Source organism: Arachis ipaensis, chromosome B10, assembly GCF_000816755.2.
Source record: "Arachis ipaensis cultivar K30076 chromosome B10, Araip1.1, whole genome shotgun sequence".
Taxonomy (NCBI): domain Eukaryota; kingdom Viridiplantae; phylum Streptophyta; class Magnoliopsida; order Fabales; family Fabaceae; genus Arachis; species Arachis ipaensis.
The window spans coordinates 81,561,536-81,579,178 of NC_029794.2; positions in this window are offsets into that span (position 1 = coordinate 81,561,536).

Sequence of the window (17,643 nt, forward strand, 5' to 3'; positions counted from 1 at the left end):
TTCGGATTGATGTAAGAGCCTAAAACTCTTCTATCCTCCCCATCATGATTTGCTCGACCTCCTCCGCCATGGTTGTGAGTCTCTTCTTCATGATGGTTTTCCATGTTTTCTTCCATGTTTGGTTCAAAGTATTCCTCCTCTTCCTTAGCACCAACTACTCTTTTTCCTCTTGCTTCCCTTCTTAATCTCAAGAAGGTCCTCTCAGGTTCAGAATCAAAGGAAGTTGAAGCCCCGCTTCTTCTCCCTGTCATACAACCAACAAGTACAAGCAAGGAAAATAGATGTAGAAAGTATTTCTGTAAGAATTACTGTTAGTGTGAGTGATGAAATATATCAAACAGTTAGTGGGTTAGTGAAATGAATTGTAAATAACAAAGAAAAAGTAGGGGGAAGGGAAGAAATTAACTAAAACAGAAAGTAAATTACTCAAACAGAAAATTAAATCAAACAAAAAAAATGCTCAATCTAGTTATCTTCCAATTTAATCATTGTTGATGCACAATCAATCCCCGGCAACGGCGCCATAAACTTGATGCACGGAAAACTTGTCTCATAACAAATTTCCTTCGGCAAGTGTACCGAATTTCTCGTCAAGTAAAAACTCACAATAGAGTGAGGTCGAATCCCACAGGGATTGATTGATCAAGCAACTTTAATTAGAGGAATGTTCTAGTTGAGCGAATCAGAATTTGAGTTGAGAATTGCAGAAAATTAAATGTCGGGAAAGTAAATAACAGAAAAGTAAATGCTAGAAATAAGAGCTGAATGTAGATGACGGAAAGTAAATTGTAGAATCTTAAATGAGAATGGGGAAATTGCTCATAAAAGTAAATGACAGAAATTAAAGAGAATGGGTAAGATCAGAAATGGGGGGTTCATTGGGCTCAGGAGATGTTGCATTCTTCGGATCAATTTAATGAAAGGGGTTTAGTTGTTCATAGCTCTGGAAAATGAAAACAAAGATGGAGAATACATGATGAAACTAGAAGTGCAGAGAAAGTAAATACAGAGAGTAGTTCTATGCCAAGAGGCTCCCTATAATTTTTCCACTCCCCTTTTAATTCAAAGCTACTCCTATATATACTACTCTTCTGTTCTTCTAGTTGGCTCTTCAAGTCTTGGGTATGGGCCTTTGGATCTTGAGTTTGAAGCACTTCTCTTCTTCATTGGACTTGGCTTTACTTGCAGAGAGAAAGTGTGAAGTAGGCAGAGACTTTAGCTCAGGACGTTAGTGGTGTTAACGTTTAGTGAAAATATGGGTTTGAGAACGTTAGTGACAATCACCTTTTTCACTAACGTTCCTCACCAAAGTAAGAGCCACGTTAACTTCAACGTTAGTGGCACAAACGTTGCCACTAACGTTGCCTCTATGCCCTTCTCACACGTTACTGGGATTTACCTTTCCCAGTAACGTTGAGAAGTCTCCCCCTTCCTTATGTTAGAGTCCACGTTAACTTAGTTAACGTGGCTCTTTTAACGTAGGCTTGCCAACCTTCGAGAACGTTAGTGACACTTACCATTGTCACTAACATTCCAATGTTCCCCTATTTCTAGAGTCCACGTTAACTAGGTTAACGTGGCTTCTAACGTGGCCATGCTAGCCATCTCCAATGTTAGTGACAAAGTTGAGTGTCACTAACGTTGGCTCATCATTCCCTTATCCACGTTAGCTTCCACGTTAACTAAGTTAACGTGGGAGTTAACGTGGCTCATAGTGGCTTGTGTGGGCTCATTCTAACGTTCGTGACAATGTTGGGTGTCACTAACGTTGGCGATCTCCTCCCTTCTTCACGTTAATTTCCACGTTAACTAAGTTAACGTGGGAGTTAACGTGGCTTATTGGGACTTCTGTGGGTTCCTTCCAACGTTAGTAACAATGTTTGGTGTCACTAACGTTGTCGACCACCTTGTTTCTTAACGTTAGCTTCCACGTTAACTAGGTTAACGTGGGAGTTAACGTGGCTTATTGTGACTTGGCCAACGTTAGTGATAAAGTTGAATGTGACTAACGTTGGCTTCCCCTTTACTTCTTAACGTTATAGGCCACGTTAACCAAGTTAACGTGGAAACTAACGTGGCCACTTATGAGCTTGGTCCAACGTTAGTGATAATGTTAAGTGTCACTAACGTTGGCTCCATTTCCTTTCTTCCACGTTAGAGTTCACGTTAACTTAGTTAACGTGACTCTTAACGTGGGCAATGATGGCTTCGAGAGCGTTATTGGCAATTACTTTTCTCATTAACTTTGCAAGTTACTCCCATTCCACGTTAGTGTAACTAACGTAGCCACAAATGTGGTTCTTCTTTGCTTCATTTGTCCTGAAATCAAGCAATAAAGTGCATCAAAGTTCTAATCCAAGTCATGGGAAATGCAACATCCAATTTGTCATTAAATTCATGTAAAATCCTCATGAAATCATGTAAGGTGCACAATATATGCTCGAATCAAGATATAAGTGAATATCTACCCAAAACTAACTTATTTCCTAAGGAAATGCATGAAACTACCCTAAAAACAGTAAAGAAAAGGTTAGTAAAACTGGCCAAAATGCCCTGGCATCACTCAGAGAAGCCATCATCAATCCTACTCGGAAGACCATTCCTGAAGACCTCAAAGTTCAAATTGGATGCTTTTTCAGGAACATACTCTTTTGAAATAGACGGCCGAGTGGTAAGCTTCAATCTGAATGGAGTTATGAAGCACCCTCCAGAAGATCATTCTATCCTCCAGTGTGACATCATAGATGAAACCGTAGCTGAAATTCACCAGGAGGAGTTAGAAGTGAAGTACATAGGACAAGGTCCGAGTGTGGGGACACTTTCTGAGGACAACGAAAGTACTTTACCATTGTCACCAACTTCAGACAATCCAGAGCCTAGCCATGAGCTGAAGTTAGAATTAAAACCCCTCCTTCCAAACCTCAAATATGCTTACCTTGAGGACAAGAAGAAGTTTCCAGTTATCATTGCACGGGAACTCACTTCTCAACAAGAAGAGCAGTTACTTAGTGTGCTGAGGAGGCACAAGAAGGCAATTGGGTGGAGTTTGGCAGACATAGTAGGTATCAACCCTCAAGTTTGTGATCATAGAATATTTTTAGAAGAGGGAGCTAGGCCTGTTCGTCAACCCCAGAGAAGACTGAATCCCACTATTTTAGAGGTTGTCAAAAAGGCAGATATCATCTAGCCCATCTCAGACAGTGACTAGACTACTAGAGGCAGATATCATCTACCCCATCTCAGACAGTGAATGGGTAAGCCCAGTACAAGTGGTACCCAAGAAGTCTGGAGTCACTACAGTGAAGAATGAGCATGGAGAGCTCATAATAACCAGAGTACAGAACGCATGGAGGGTCTGCATTGATTACAGGTGCCTAAACCAGGCCACTCGTAAGGATCACTATCCTCTTCCATTCATTGATCAAATGCTAGATCGCCTGTCAGGTAAATTGCATTATTGTTTTTTAGACGGTTACACAAGTTATTTCCAAATTCATATAGCTCCTGAAGATCAGGAAAAGACTACTTTTACATGTCCTTTTGGGACTTATGCTTATAAGAGAATGCCCTTTGGCTTGTGCAATGCACCAGCTACTTTCCAAAGGTGCATGATGAGTCTTTTCTCTGATCTTATTGAGGACCATATGGAGGTTTTTATGGATGATTTTAGTGTTTATGGTGATTCTTTTAGCCTTTGCTTAGATAGTTTATCTAAAGTATTAGATAGATGTGTCAGTACAAACCTTGTATTAAATTTTGAAAAATATCACTTTATGGTTAAACAAGGGATTGTACTATGACATGTTGTATCTAATACTGGCATTTCTGTAGATCCAGTAAAGGTGGATGTTATTTCTAGTTTGCCTTACCCCTCCTCTGTGAGGGAAGTACGTTCGTTCCTTGGCCATGCAGGTTTTTACCAGAGGTTCATTAAGGACTTTAGTAAGGTAGCACTTCCCTTATCCAGATTAATGCAGAAAGATATTGAGTTCGAGTTCAGTGAGGATTGCAAACAAGCGTTTTATAAACTGAAAATTGCCCTGACTCAAGCTCCAATTGTGAGAGGACCTGACTGGAGCCAGCCATTCGAAATCATGTGCGACGCCTCCAACCATGCAGTAGGAGCAGCGCTGGCTCAGTGTGAAGGTAAGGACCCCTTTGTAATTGCTTATGCGTCTAAAACTTTAGACACTGCTCAGTCTAATTACACTACTACTGAGAAAGAGTTTCTTGCTATTGTTTTTGCTCTGGATAAATTCCGAGCCTATTTAATTGGTACTAAAGTAGTAGTGTATTCAGACCACGCAGCTCTAAAGTATTTATTAGCTAAAAAGGAATCTAAACCAAGGCTTATACGTTGGATACTGCTACTACAAGAATTTGATTTAGAAATAAAGGATAGGAATGGAAACCAGAATTTAGTGGCAGACCACTTGAGTCGCCTTGAGCACATTAAGGATGACTCCACTCCTATAGCTGATAATTTCCCTTTTGATAACCTGCAAGCAGTATCTGAGGTAGTCCCTTGGTATGCACCTGTAGCTAATTATCTAGTTAGCCGCACTTTTCCTCCAAACTTTACTAAGCATCACAGAGACAAGCTGAAAAGCGAATCTAAATATTATATATGGGATGACCCATATTTATGGAGATGTGGCGCTGACGAGGTAATTAGAAAGTGTGTAGCTCAATCAGAATTCCAGTCCATCTTAGAGGCCTGTCACTCATCTGAGAGTGGAGGACATTTTGGCCCTCAAAGAACAGCTAGAAAAATCTTAGACTGTGGATTCTGGTGGCCTACCCTTTTTTAGAGACGCTGCTGAATTTTGTAAATCTTGTTTCCCATGCCAAAAATTTGGTAATATATCCAAGAAGGATGAGATGTCTCAACAAATTATGCTTTTCTGTGAAATTTTTTATGTCTTGGGCATTGACTTCATGGGTCCATTTCTAAATTCTAATGGTTATTTTATATATTATTAGCTGTAGATTATGTTTCCAAATGGGTGGAAGCAATTCCTACCCGCACTGATGATGTTAACAATGTTGTTTCCTTTGTGAGAAACCACATTATTTGTCGCTTTGGATCACCACGAGCAATCGTGAGCGATCAAGGCACCCATTTTTGTAACAGGAGACTAACAGGATTACTGAAGAAGTATGGGATAATTCATAAAGTAGCAGCAGCCTACCATCCTCAGACTAATGGGCAAGCCGAGGTGTCAAACAGAGAGATAAAGCGCATATTGCAGAAGATAGTCAAACCTCATCGAAGAGACTGGAGCACCAGGCTACAAGATGCACTTTGGACATACAGAACAGTATACAAGACACCCATTGGGATGAGTCCCTTTCGCTTAGTTTATGGAAAAGCCTGTCATCTCCCAGTTGAAGTAGAGCACAAAGCCTTTTGGGCGGTAAAAGAGTGCAACATGGGATTTGAGAAAGCCGGAGCTAAAAGGAAGTTGCAATTGCAAGAATTGGAAAGCCTTCGCCTAGAAGCTTTTGAGAATTCAAGGCTGTATAAGGAAAAGATGAAGGTTGTACATGATCAACATATCAAGAGGAAAGAGTTCCAACCTGGGGACTTAGTCCTCCTTTACAAATCTAGACTGAGGCTCACGCCAGGCAAGTTGAGATCAAGATGGGAAGGTCCATATAGAGTAGAGAAGGCTGAGCCGTATGGAGTTTTTCACCTAAGTCACCCTTCAAGCTCTGAACTCATCAAAGTTAATGGACATCGTTTGAAGCTATATCATGGTGAGAAGGTGACAAAAAACAAGGAGTTAGATATCTTCCTCTTGGAGGATCCACTCACAGTAGAAGATTGAGCTAGTGGAGCGTCCAACTTATGGACGTTAAAGCAAAGTGCTAGGAGGGAGACAACCCACCATGGTATGATCGTTCTTTTCTTTATTCTTAGTTTTCTTATTCAATAACTCTTCTCTTTATTAGTACATTTAGTTTGCATCTACGTTTGCATATTTTTATTTAAAAAAAAAAGAAAAAAAAGAGGGAGAGCCGCGACGCGACAGCGTCGCCGACGCGTCCGCGTCGTAGGTGGCTCAGAGAGAATAATTAATCGAACAGAGAGTCACGTGGGAGCGTGGCTGGAGGCGTGCCTTTAGTACAAATCATCCTACGCAACCGCATCGCTGACGCGTTCACGTCACATGGGAAACATGCCTCCCACGCGTCCGCGTCACTCACGCGGCCGCGTGACCTGGAAATCTACGTAAGAAAGGGTGCACGACCGAAAGTTGTGCTAGAGTGGTGCTGGACTGGTGATGAACGCACAAACCTTACCATGCGGACGCATGGCTCATGCGTCCGCGTCATATCCCTATAGTGGCCACTCACGCGATCGCGTCGATCACGCGACCGTGTCACCCTGGATTTTGGCAAAAGTAAGTTTTGAACAGAGAGTTGTGTGAGTGCGAGGCTGTCCTCGCACCAGTAGCACAAAACGAGTCACGCGTCCGCGTGACTGACGCGACCGCGTAAATTCATTTAAGCGCAAGTCGCGCGAACGCGTCCCCTACGCGTCTGCGTCGCCTGCGCAGCACAGCTTATCCTAATTTGCCAAATATCTTATCTTTCCCTTCCCCAAATCCTACTTTTTCTTTTCCCCCTCATTATTTTCTTTCCCTCTCTTCCTCCTTCCTTCTTTCTCACTTTCTATTCTCTCTCTCATCACCATTAAGAAGTTTTTCTTTTCTTCTTCCCTCTTTACTTCTCTATTCTTCTTCTTAATTTATGTTCTCTTCTTCTTTTCTTTTTCTTTTTACTTGTATTATCTATATTTTTCTTTTTCTTTCTTTTTCTTTTAATTGGTGTTAGATATTTAGTAGGGTCATTATTATTCCTTATGGTTTGCTTGTGGATTGTTAAATAACTTGTTTGGCAATTTTATGTTAATTTTTAAAAGGGTTGCTTGCATGTTCCACTTATTATTTTCAATAGCTTACCTACCATGCATGCTATGTGTTTGTGAAAACGCCCGTATGGCATTGTGCACTATTTTTGGATTTCTTTTTACTCTAAATGCCTGCTTTTCACAAAACCTTTTTTAATATTTTATTAATTTAATATAATTGCTATTCCAAACAGGTTGTTAGTTTGAACTCTGTGGTAATTTAACATGGACATTGAATGCTTGATCTACGCTACTCATGCCTTTACCTGTATGCCAATAAACACCTTGCATTCAATTGTCACCCTATGTACTTACTATATTCCTCATGATAATTTTTCACATGCAGTCATGACCATGTGTTAACTTCATTCAAATTTAATGTGCATTGATTACCACCCATACCATCCTCTTCCTTGCTCTACCCTTTGACATTTTGACATACTTTCTCTTTTCTCCCTTTCAGGATGGCCACCAAGAAAGGCAAGGAGAAAGCTGCTCCCAAATCAACAGCAAGGAGAGGAACAAAACGAGCACTAGTGGCAGAGCCTTCTTCAACTGCAGTTAAACTCTCAACAAAAAGAATTAAGAGGATTATACAGGTTGATGATAAAGAGAAAGCCTTCCCAGCAAAGGACACTGCACGATTTTCCAATCGCTACTGTGAGCAAATGTTCTCCATCCTGGCAGAAAGGAGTTACAACAACGAATACCTTCTTATCCTCCCAAACCATATTGCTGAATTTGTTGAACCACAAATTGTACGGAGACATTGGGGTTTCCTACAGAGATAGCCACGGCAGGTTAATCATTCCTGGGTAGTCGAGTTCTACTCCAACTTCCACCTGCCGACCTTGCAGTCTGTCTATGTCCGACAGAAGCAAGTCCCCATTACAGAAGAGGCCATTCAACGAGCTCTAGATCTTCCCCCTATTCCAGAAGGACCGGACGCATTTCAAGAAGCCGCACTCAAGCGCCAGATGTACCAATTTGACTGGGACGCTGTTCTCAAAGTTATCGCACTACCTGGCAGCAGATGGATCTACGGGTACCATTGTTCCCGTCCTAAGGGAATATCGGCTTCCGTACTTACCTCGGAGGCTCGAGTATGGGCACAAATTATGTCCCATTACATCTTTCCAAGCACTCACGAGTCCTCCTTCACTGCAGACATGGTCATTCTACTGTGGTGCATCCTTACAGACCAGCCTCTAAACATACCAAGACACATCCGGAGTGCTATGGGACACGTACAAATTGCGGGTAACTTACCTTTTTCTGCCTTGGTTTCAGATCTCGTCTCAGCCGCTGGAGTCTCCTACAGAGCTGGGGACACCAAAGCCATGCTTCCACGGGTTGATTAGTATGTCCCTAACGGGAAATACATCAGACCTCCAGCAGCCACTACCAGCCAGCCTACTGAACCGGCTGAAGAGATTCCTCCTTCAACACCACAAGCACCTACAACCAGTCAACTGCTCCATCAGATACTTGAAAGGTTGGATCGGCAAGAATACAAAGCAAAGATAAGAGAGCGCCATAACAAGTGCTGATTCACATACCTCAAGGAGCTATTTAAGGGAAAATACAAAGACTCAAACACCCCGGACTCCACTTCCTTTACCAGCACAGGGAGCCATGACGTTTCTGACTATGGAGATACTGCTACCAGCCCACCTTTGTTCCTGACAGATGGCACCGAGGATGGTGCAAAGCCTTAAGTGTGGGGAGGTCGGTCAGTACATGACTTCCGGAGGTAATTTCTCTTCCCTAACACCAATAAAATAGGATATTTAGTTAATTTTTCTTTTGTAGAATAGGATAAATTGCATAGTAATAGATTAGTTGCATGCATGTTCTACTTGATTGAAAGGACAATAAGTTTCTTCTAAGACCCTATTTTTTTTAGGACAAAATTTCACTAATTTTAATCTAAACTTTTGTGTTAAATTTGCTTGAAGTTATATTTGGAACATGGTTTTTGATCTAAAGAACACACAACCTGTGAGACTTTGAGCCTTTATACATGGTTATATTATTTAACCATAATTATTCTGTTCTTGTGTGTTTACTTCTCTATGATTGTAATTTATATTTTGTTTCATCCTATATGTCCAATGTTCAATACATTTATATGCTTGCATATGATTGAGGCCATTATTTATTTAGCTCACTTATCCAAATTAAGCCTACCCTTGCAATTACCTATGTTAGCCACTTTAAGCTTTTAAATCCCAATTGTTCTTTATTTTACCACATTACTAGCCTTAAGCAAAAAAATAATTTTATATCCCAATTGAATCTTTAGTTAGCTTAAGATAGAATTGTGTGTTAATTAACTATGGGAAAATTGTGGGAACAAAAGATAATAAGGGAATGTGTGATGATGATATAATGGGAATTTGGGTACCTGCTCATGTGAAACTATAAGAATTAAACATCTATGTGCATTGATAAGCTATGTTTATTTTTATGTTTATAAAAAAAAACCCAAAAATATTCAATAATTAAATAAGGGGACAAAATTACCCCAATGTGATGTTAAGAATTCCAAGATCAATGCATGTATGATAAAATTAAAATGAAAGTTGATACATGAGTAAGGAATGTGAAAGAGAAATTTTGGGTAGCTAGGTATGAAATTTAAGTTATATAGAATGTACATATGTGTGGGTTAAAGCTTAGGTTAATTAAAGATTCAATTTATAAAGCTTACTTAACCATATGTGTATCCTTACCCTTACCTTGGCCCCATTACAACCTTGAAAAGACCTCATGATGTTTGCATTGGTATATTAAATGTTGTTGATTGGTTAGGTGAAGAACAAAATTAGAAAACATGGTTAGAGAAGGATAGAGTGATCACCCTATACACTAGAGAGATTAGAGCATACATACATCATCAGTGAGGGTTCAATGCTTAAATTCTATGTTCCCTGCTTTCATGAGCTACCTTCTTGCATTTTTATCTGTTCTTACTGTATAAGAATTGAATTAGTGGAATTTGATTTGTGATTGTCTTGAAGAGCTTATTCACTTTTAACTAAGTGGACAAAAATCATATAGTTGCATTCACGTATATAGGTTGCATTGCATTGCATGAATTTTACATGTTCCTACCCATTTATTTTATCTCCTTCAACTAAGCATGAGGACATGCTAATATCTAAGTGTGGGGAGGTTGATAAACCATTATTTTATGGTTTATATTGTGTTTAATTGTGTAGTTTTATCAAATCTTTACCCACTTATTCATTAAATAAGCATGCATTTATAATTCCTTCCTAAAAATACTTTATGGTTGAAAACATGCTTCCTAGAGACTTTTAATTTTGTATTTTAATTCTCCTTTATTCCATTCGATGCTGTGATCTGTGTGTTAAGTATTTCAGGCTCTATAAGGCATGAATGACTTGGAGATTGGAAAGGAAGCTTGCAAAAATGGAAGGAACACAAGAAATTAAGAAGATGACCAGTGAAAAGTGACGCGGGCGCTTGGCTCACGCGACCGTGCGATATAGAGGAAATTGCAGTGACGCGGACGCATGGCTCACGCAACCGCGCGATATAGAGGAAATTGTAGTGACGCGGACGCATGGCTCACGCAACCGCGCGGATTGGAAACTTCACCAGTGACGCGAAGGCGTGGACGACGCGCACACGTGGCTAGGCAAAACGCTGGATGACGCAAACGCCTGGATGACGCGATCGCGTGACATGCGCGATCTGCAGAATCTGTAGAATTCGCTGGGGGCAATTTTGGGCCCTGTTTTGACCCAGTTTTCGGCCCAGAAAAGCAGATTAGAGCCAGGGAACATGCAGAGACAGAACACAACATTCGTTCCACATAATTTTTAGTTTTAGATCTGATTTTACCTCTCCTCTAGGTTTTCTCTCTTCACATTCATAGTTCTTAGGATTTGATTTTATTGCTTTTTGGATTGGAACATTGAGAAGAGTTATTACCTCCGTCAAGACTTCGTCATTCTAGTTTGTTTCCTTACTTGTCACTTACTCTTTCATGTTCCTTATTTGCTCAGAGTTACTCTTGGATTATTTCTAGAAATTAATTATACAAGAATTATTTTCATTTCAATTGATCCTTTTGATTATTATTTATTTTGTCTTTCAGTATTTCTCTTCCCTATTTTGTGAAATTTACATTCATAATGAGCGAGTAGTTCCATAACTTGATTGGGAGATGATTGAAAGGAAACCATGAGTTGGGTTACTCAAGAGAAAAATTGCAATTGGGTTTATTGTTGGATCGCTCTCTAATCATTGACACTAGTCCTTCTCAAGGGAAAGGATTAGGACTTGTGATTAGAAATAGCTTTCCAACTTGCTTGACTTTCCTCTACCTAGTAAAGGGTAACTAAGCAGAAGAACCTTCAATTATCAATTAATCTTGAGAGTACTCCAACAAGAATAGGGCTTCTAACTAATCTACTCCTAGTCAAGGCTTTTATTTAAAATTACATAAATTCTCTAATTTAAATTCCTATTTATCAACTCAAACCACTTTTGAAAACATCTGATTAATAAAATAGCACGTCTTTCTGCAACTCGTTGGGAGACGACCTGGGATTCATACTCCCAGTATTTTAATTTTAATTTTAATTTTGTGACAACCCTTCTAAATTGATAAATGGATTTTCGGTTGGTTAAGAACTGTACTTGCAACGTATCTCTTATAATAATTTCTTGACTCGCCAAAATTTTTGCCACGTCAGAGACCGAACCAACCCCATCATAAAAGTGATAATCCTTGTGCCCATCCCATGCTAAACCCCATCCGTTCATCATACGCCTACACCATCAATCCACACCTTTCATTTACTCACCACTTTTCTATATAAGTGGTTCCTAGTCCGTACCCCTTCACATTCCAATTCTCAATTCGTACTTCTTACTCTCGGAACACACCTTCAACACCTCTTACTCCATTGAAAGCACTCTCACTAATCATCCATACTTCGACAAATTCAAATTTAAAAGTCACTCATGGCCTCGTCCAGCTCTAAAAGAAGAAAAGGGAAGGAGCCTATGGAGCAACGCCCTTTTGATGAGAAGAAGTTTAGAACCTTTCACCATGCATTATAATTTGGGTGGATGGCTGATAAGGAGATCATACATGAGCTAGGCTTTCAAGTCAAGAAAACTGAGTGCCTCGAAATTGCAGAGAAGGTGGAAAAGAGAAGATGGGAGCTCCTCATTGATCCGGTAACAAAAGTAAATGCAACTCTTATAAGAGAGTTTTATGCAAATGCAGTCAGGTATGATAAGGCAGAGGAGTCCTATATAAGCTTTGTAAGAGGGGTGACCGTGGATTTTAGTCCCATGAGTATCATGAGGGCGTTAAAGCTATGAACCATACCATTTGCAGAAGAGAGCTATCAGTCCAAAATAGATAGCAATCCCAATTATGACTAGATTGTGCAAGATATCTGCATACAAGGAGCTAATTTGGTACGAGATCCCCATGGGAAACTCAAATTTATTAAGAGAGGGGATCTCACTCCTGAAGCAAAGGGGTGGTTTGAAATTGTAAGGAGATCCATCCTACCCGCCGGAAACAATTCAGAGGTGAACCTTAAGAGAGCAACAATGGTGCAATGTATACTCAAAGGAGGATAGATCAAGGTTCACGAACTCATAGCCCAAGGCATTAGGAAGATGGCTGAGAAAAGCGATTCCGGAGGAAAGTTAGGATACCCCAGCACTATTTTCCGTCTGTGTGACAGGGATGGGGTGTTGTTCGAAGACGGGGTCCCTGAGTGGATAAAAATGGGCATCTCAATTACTGTTCGAAGGATGCATGCTGTTGCATCTCCCCTACCTCAACGAAGGATAAGAAAAAGGACAGCCCATCAAGTTGTAGAAGAATAAGACCCAAAAGAGCAAGCCCCAGCCACTTTGGACATGCACCAATTACAGGAAGCCATTGATGGCTTATCTAGACAATATATGGAGAATCAAGGGGCACAGAAAGAGCTTCAACTACAAATGATGAACCGCCAAGAAGAATCATTCTCCAGATGGATGAATCAACAGGAGGAGTGGCAAAAGCAATTGATGGAGCAGCAACTGGAACAAGGGAGACAATGGGATGAATCTTTCCAAAGGATAAATCAAAAGCAAAATCAACAACAAGAAGCCATCCAAAAGCTAATCAACATCCAAGCACATCAAGGTGCACACATACATGAGATACATCAGAAACAAATAGAACAGGCAGAACCTTCGACGAATACAGGGCATTCTCAGAAGGAGTTTACATGAGTGAGATTGGACATCATGTGAACACTCAAGCCAGGCTCGGATACTTAGTCGGACAACTGCCTATATTGCCTCCGGGAATCACAAGATATGAAGAAGTGAAGGATGAATTAGCGCGAGAAGCAAGAGAAAAAGTCAAAAGGAGTCATGAATCAGTAAGGAAAGCACTTGAGGATTGGAAAAGAGCTAGAATGACACGGATACAAGGAAACATAAGTAGACACAAAGAGGACAAACAAGAGAGAGAGCATGGGCAGTGGTGCACGAAATTGTGTTCCATGTTCTTTGTACTTGTGTGAGATTAACAATATATAATTGTATTGAATCCTCATTGTGGCTCTATGTGTGGACACAACTCCCTTCAACTAACCAGCAAGTGCACTGGGTCGTCCAAGTAATACCTTACGTGAGTAAGGGTCGAATCCCACGGAGATTGTTGGTATGAAGCAAGCTATAAAGGTCCAGGCATGGCCGAGATGGCCAGCCCCCTAAACATGATCACAGGATCAAAATACAATCCAGGATGCCTAATACAATAGTAAGGGGTCCTATTTATAATAAACTAGTCACTAGGGTTTACATGAGTAAGTAATTGATGCATAAATCCACTTTCGGGGCCCACTTGGTGTGTGTTTGGGCTGAGCTTAAGTGTAGCAGTGCAGAGGCCATTTGTGGAGTTGAACGCCAGTTTTTGTGCCAGTTTGGGCGTTCAACTCTGGTTTTGGATCCTTTTCTGGCAAGAAAGACACAAAGAGGACAAACAAGAGAGAGCATGCACAGCCCCATGAGTAAAAGGTGGTGGAGTTCCCTCTTCCTTTTATCTTCTTCAAGTCTAAATAAGGAAAATCATGTATGAAATAGAACATGCTTCCATAGTAGCTTAGAAATTTTCAATTCTGTCTTTAGCATTTTCAGTTTTTAAGTCTATGTGTGCTGGTCCAAGTTACCTGTTTTCATTTTCATCCTACTTACTTGTATACTTGCCCTTTGAATTTAATGTAAGAGAATGTTATGAAAGAAACTAGAGTAGGGTTCATATGGTGAAATAAGTCCTCAAGGTTGGTGGTAGGATAATAGATTAGCTAAGTTGGATCACCTATAAGGTATGAGGGCACTTATGTGTACTGAAGAACATGCTTGAAGCACATTCTATGAGATTAACCAAACAACAAGATCCTAATAAGAAAAAGAGAAAGAACAATAAGAGTTTGAAAAAGAAAGAAAAAGAATAAATAAGGCTAGGTACCAAGGGTTTGAATCTTGAGGGATGTGTCTGTGGTGATCTTGTACCAAGGATCTGCTTGGATGAATAAGTTCTTAGCAGTGCTTCATCACTTGGTAACTTGGGTTAACTAACCCGGGATTACAAACTGAAAATCCACTATCAAGAGCAACCTTGCTACAGAACATTTAGTAACCCAAAGAGGTGCTGGACACCAAGGCCTCAAGGAAAGAAAATAACAAACCATGTGCCTATGGTGTGCATGTACGGGGGAGAGAGACTTGAGGGAGTAAGTCCTTAGGGGTGTTTTAACACCTAGAACCTTGAACTAACTGGTTCGGGAGTGTTGGCTGAAAGCTTATTTTAAAGAGTTGCCTCCTCACAGAGCACTTAGCCTAAGGATGCAATAAACCCTGAGAAAAAAAGAGAGGATCAAAAAAATAAGGATCTCATAGGATGCAATCAAGCAAGTATTCAAGAGCATGATAAGGACCTGGAAACCAGTAAAGGAATGAACCTAAGTTGCTATGCATGAAACCCCATAAACCAAGAGCTTTACTTCTATAATAAGAACTTATTTCCCTTGTTCTTTCATTCATCATTCTTATATTTCAGTACTTGCTTAGGGACAAGCAAGCTTTAAGTTTGGTGTTGTGATGCCAGGGCATTTTGGCTAGTTTCACTGACCTTTTCTTTACTGTTTTAGGGTAGTTTCATGCATTTTCTTAGTAAATAAGCAAGTTTTGGGTAGATATTCACTTACATCTTGATTCAAGCAAACATTGTGAACTTTACATGATTTCATGAGAATTATGCATGAATGTTAATTACATTAACGGGGAAGCTAACGTGGAGGAAAAGGGAAGCTCCAACGTTAGTAGTAAAAGTGAATACCACTAACGTTCCAAAAGGGCACAATTGGCCACGTTAAGAGTCACGTTAATTACATTAATATGAACTCTAACGTGGAAGGAGCAAGGAATCACCAACGTTAGTGACACTCACCTTTGTCACTAACGTTGCACTAAGCCAATATTGCCCACGTTAGTTTCCACGTTAATTACATTAACGTGAAAGCTAACGTGGAGGAAAGAAATGATGGGCCAACGTTAGTGACACTCACCTTTGTCACTAACGTTGGAGATGGCAATCACCACCACGTTAATGCAATTAACGTGAGGCACTAACGTGGGAAGAAGGGGCGTTTGAAGCGTTAGTGACAAAGGTAAGTGTCACTAACGCTTTCAAAGCTTAGGCACGCCCACGTTAAGGGTCACGTTAGTTATACTAACGTGAACTCTAACGTGGGGAAAAGGGGCAATAAGCAACGTTATTGGAAAAGGTGAATGCCAATAACGTTTGCAAAGGACCAAGAGGCAAAGTTAGTGGTCATGTTAGTGCCACTAACATTGAAGTTAACGTGGATCATTTTTGGCTTAGAACATTAGTGAAAAAAGTGATCGTCACTAATGTTCTCGAACCCACATTTTCACTTAACGTTAACACCACTAACGTCCTAACTAACGTCCATGCCTAACTCATACTTTTTCTGTAAGCAAAGCTAAGCCCACTGAAGACTGTAACTGCTTCAACTAAAGATCCAAAGGCCCATATCCAAGCTTGAAGAGCCAACTAGAAGATCAGAAGAGTAGTATATATAGGAGTAGTTTTGAACTAGTAGGGAGCTTTTGGCATTTTGGAGAACTACACTCTGTATATTTTACTTTCTCTGCAACTTCTAGTTTTATTTTGAAAATGTACTTTTCATTTGTGCTTTCCATTTCCAGAGCTATGAACAACTAAACCCCTTTCATTGGGTTAGGGAGCTCTATTGTAATTTGATGGATCAATAATAGTTTTCATTATTTTTCTTCTTTCTTTTCTCTTGATTTTACTAGAAAGATTTCAATCTTCATCCTATTGGGTAGTTATCTTAGAAAAGAAGCTATTCATACTTGGATCTCTTCGGAACTTTGGAAGAGGAATGAAGAGATCATGCTAGAAATGCTTTCTCGTGTTGGACCAAATTGGGGTTTGGATGGATATAGTGACATATAATCCTACCAACACTTTGATTTAGGAATACATGTGGTATAATCAGTGACCATACTTCATCTCTTCTCATGAGCAATTAGACCAAGGAATTGGCTATTGATCAAGATTTGAGAGATTGGGTTGCCAAGGAATCGGAATCCAATCACTTAAGATTGCCAAGGAGATCAATGAATGCATTGATTGAGGAAGAGATGAGAATGCTTGATCCGGAGAATACAACATCTCCTGAGCCCAATGAATCCCTCATTTCTGATCTTACCCATTCTCTTTATTTTCTGCCATTTACTTTTATGTTCATTTCCCCAAATCCCCATTTAAGATTCTACAATTTACTTTCTGCCATTTACATTTTGCTCTTTATTTCGAGCATTTACACTTTCTGTTATTTACTTTCCCGCCATTTACGTTTCTGCAAATATCAACTCAATTTCTGCTTAGCTCAACTAGAACATTCCTCTGATTAAAGTTGCTTGACCAATCAATCCCTGTGGGATTCGACCTCACTCTATTGTGTGTTTTTACTTGACGACAATTCGGTATACTTGCCGAGGGAAATTTGTTGAGAGACAAGTTTTCATGCATCAAAGGTCACGTTCATTGAGTTTTCCTTTCCCTCCAAATTTTAATTTTCTTTTCTCTTTTGTATTTTCTTTATTCTAGTGCTAGGAGTAGTATAAATAACCCCTGATAGTACTAAGAAGGGGTTGTTTGGTATTAGTTTTGTGGAAGTATATTTAGATTTAATTTTCACATCATCTCTTCCATCTTTTGTACTTTTCTCTAAGCTATGAGTACCTAATTTTCCTCTCATTGAGAGAGGGAGCTCTATTGTACTTGATAGATTAATGATAGTGAATTTCTTCTTCTCTTCATCTTCTCTTTGATTTTCTAGAAGGAATTTCGTTTTAATGCTAGTATTCAATCATCTTGGGAAAGAGGTTGAATGCTAAATGTGTTTCATGGGAACCTTGGAAAATGAAACATGGAACCATGCTTGAAATCCCTTTTCACATTTGAGTAGATCTGGATTTTGGTGATTGGATATGGTGACATATAATCCACCCTCTATTTTGGATCTACAAGGATGTGTGGTATAATCAGGGACCAATCATATCTCTCTTCATGAGCAATTAGACCAACGAATTGGCTGATTATCAAGATTTGAGAGATTGAG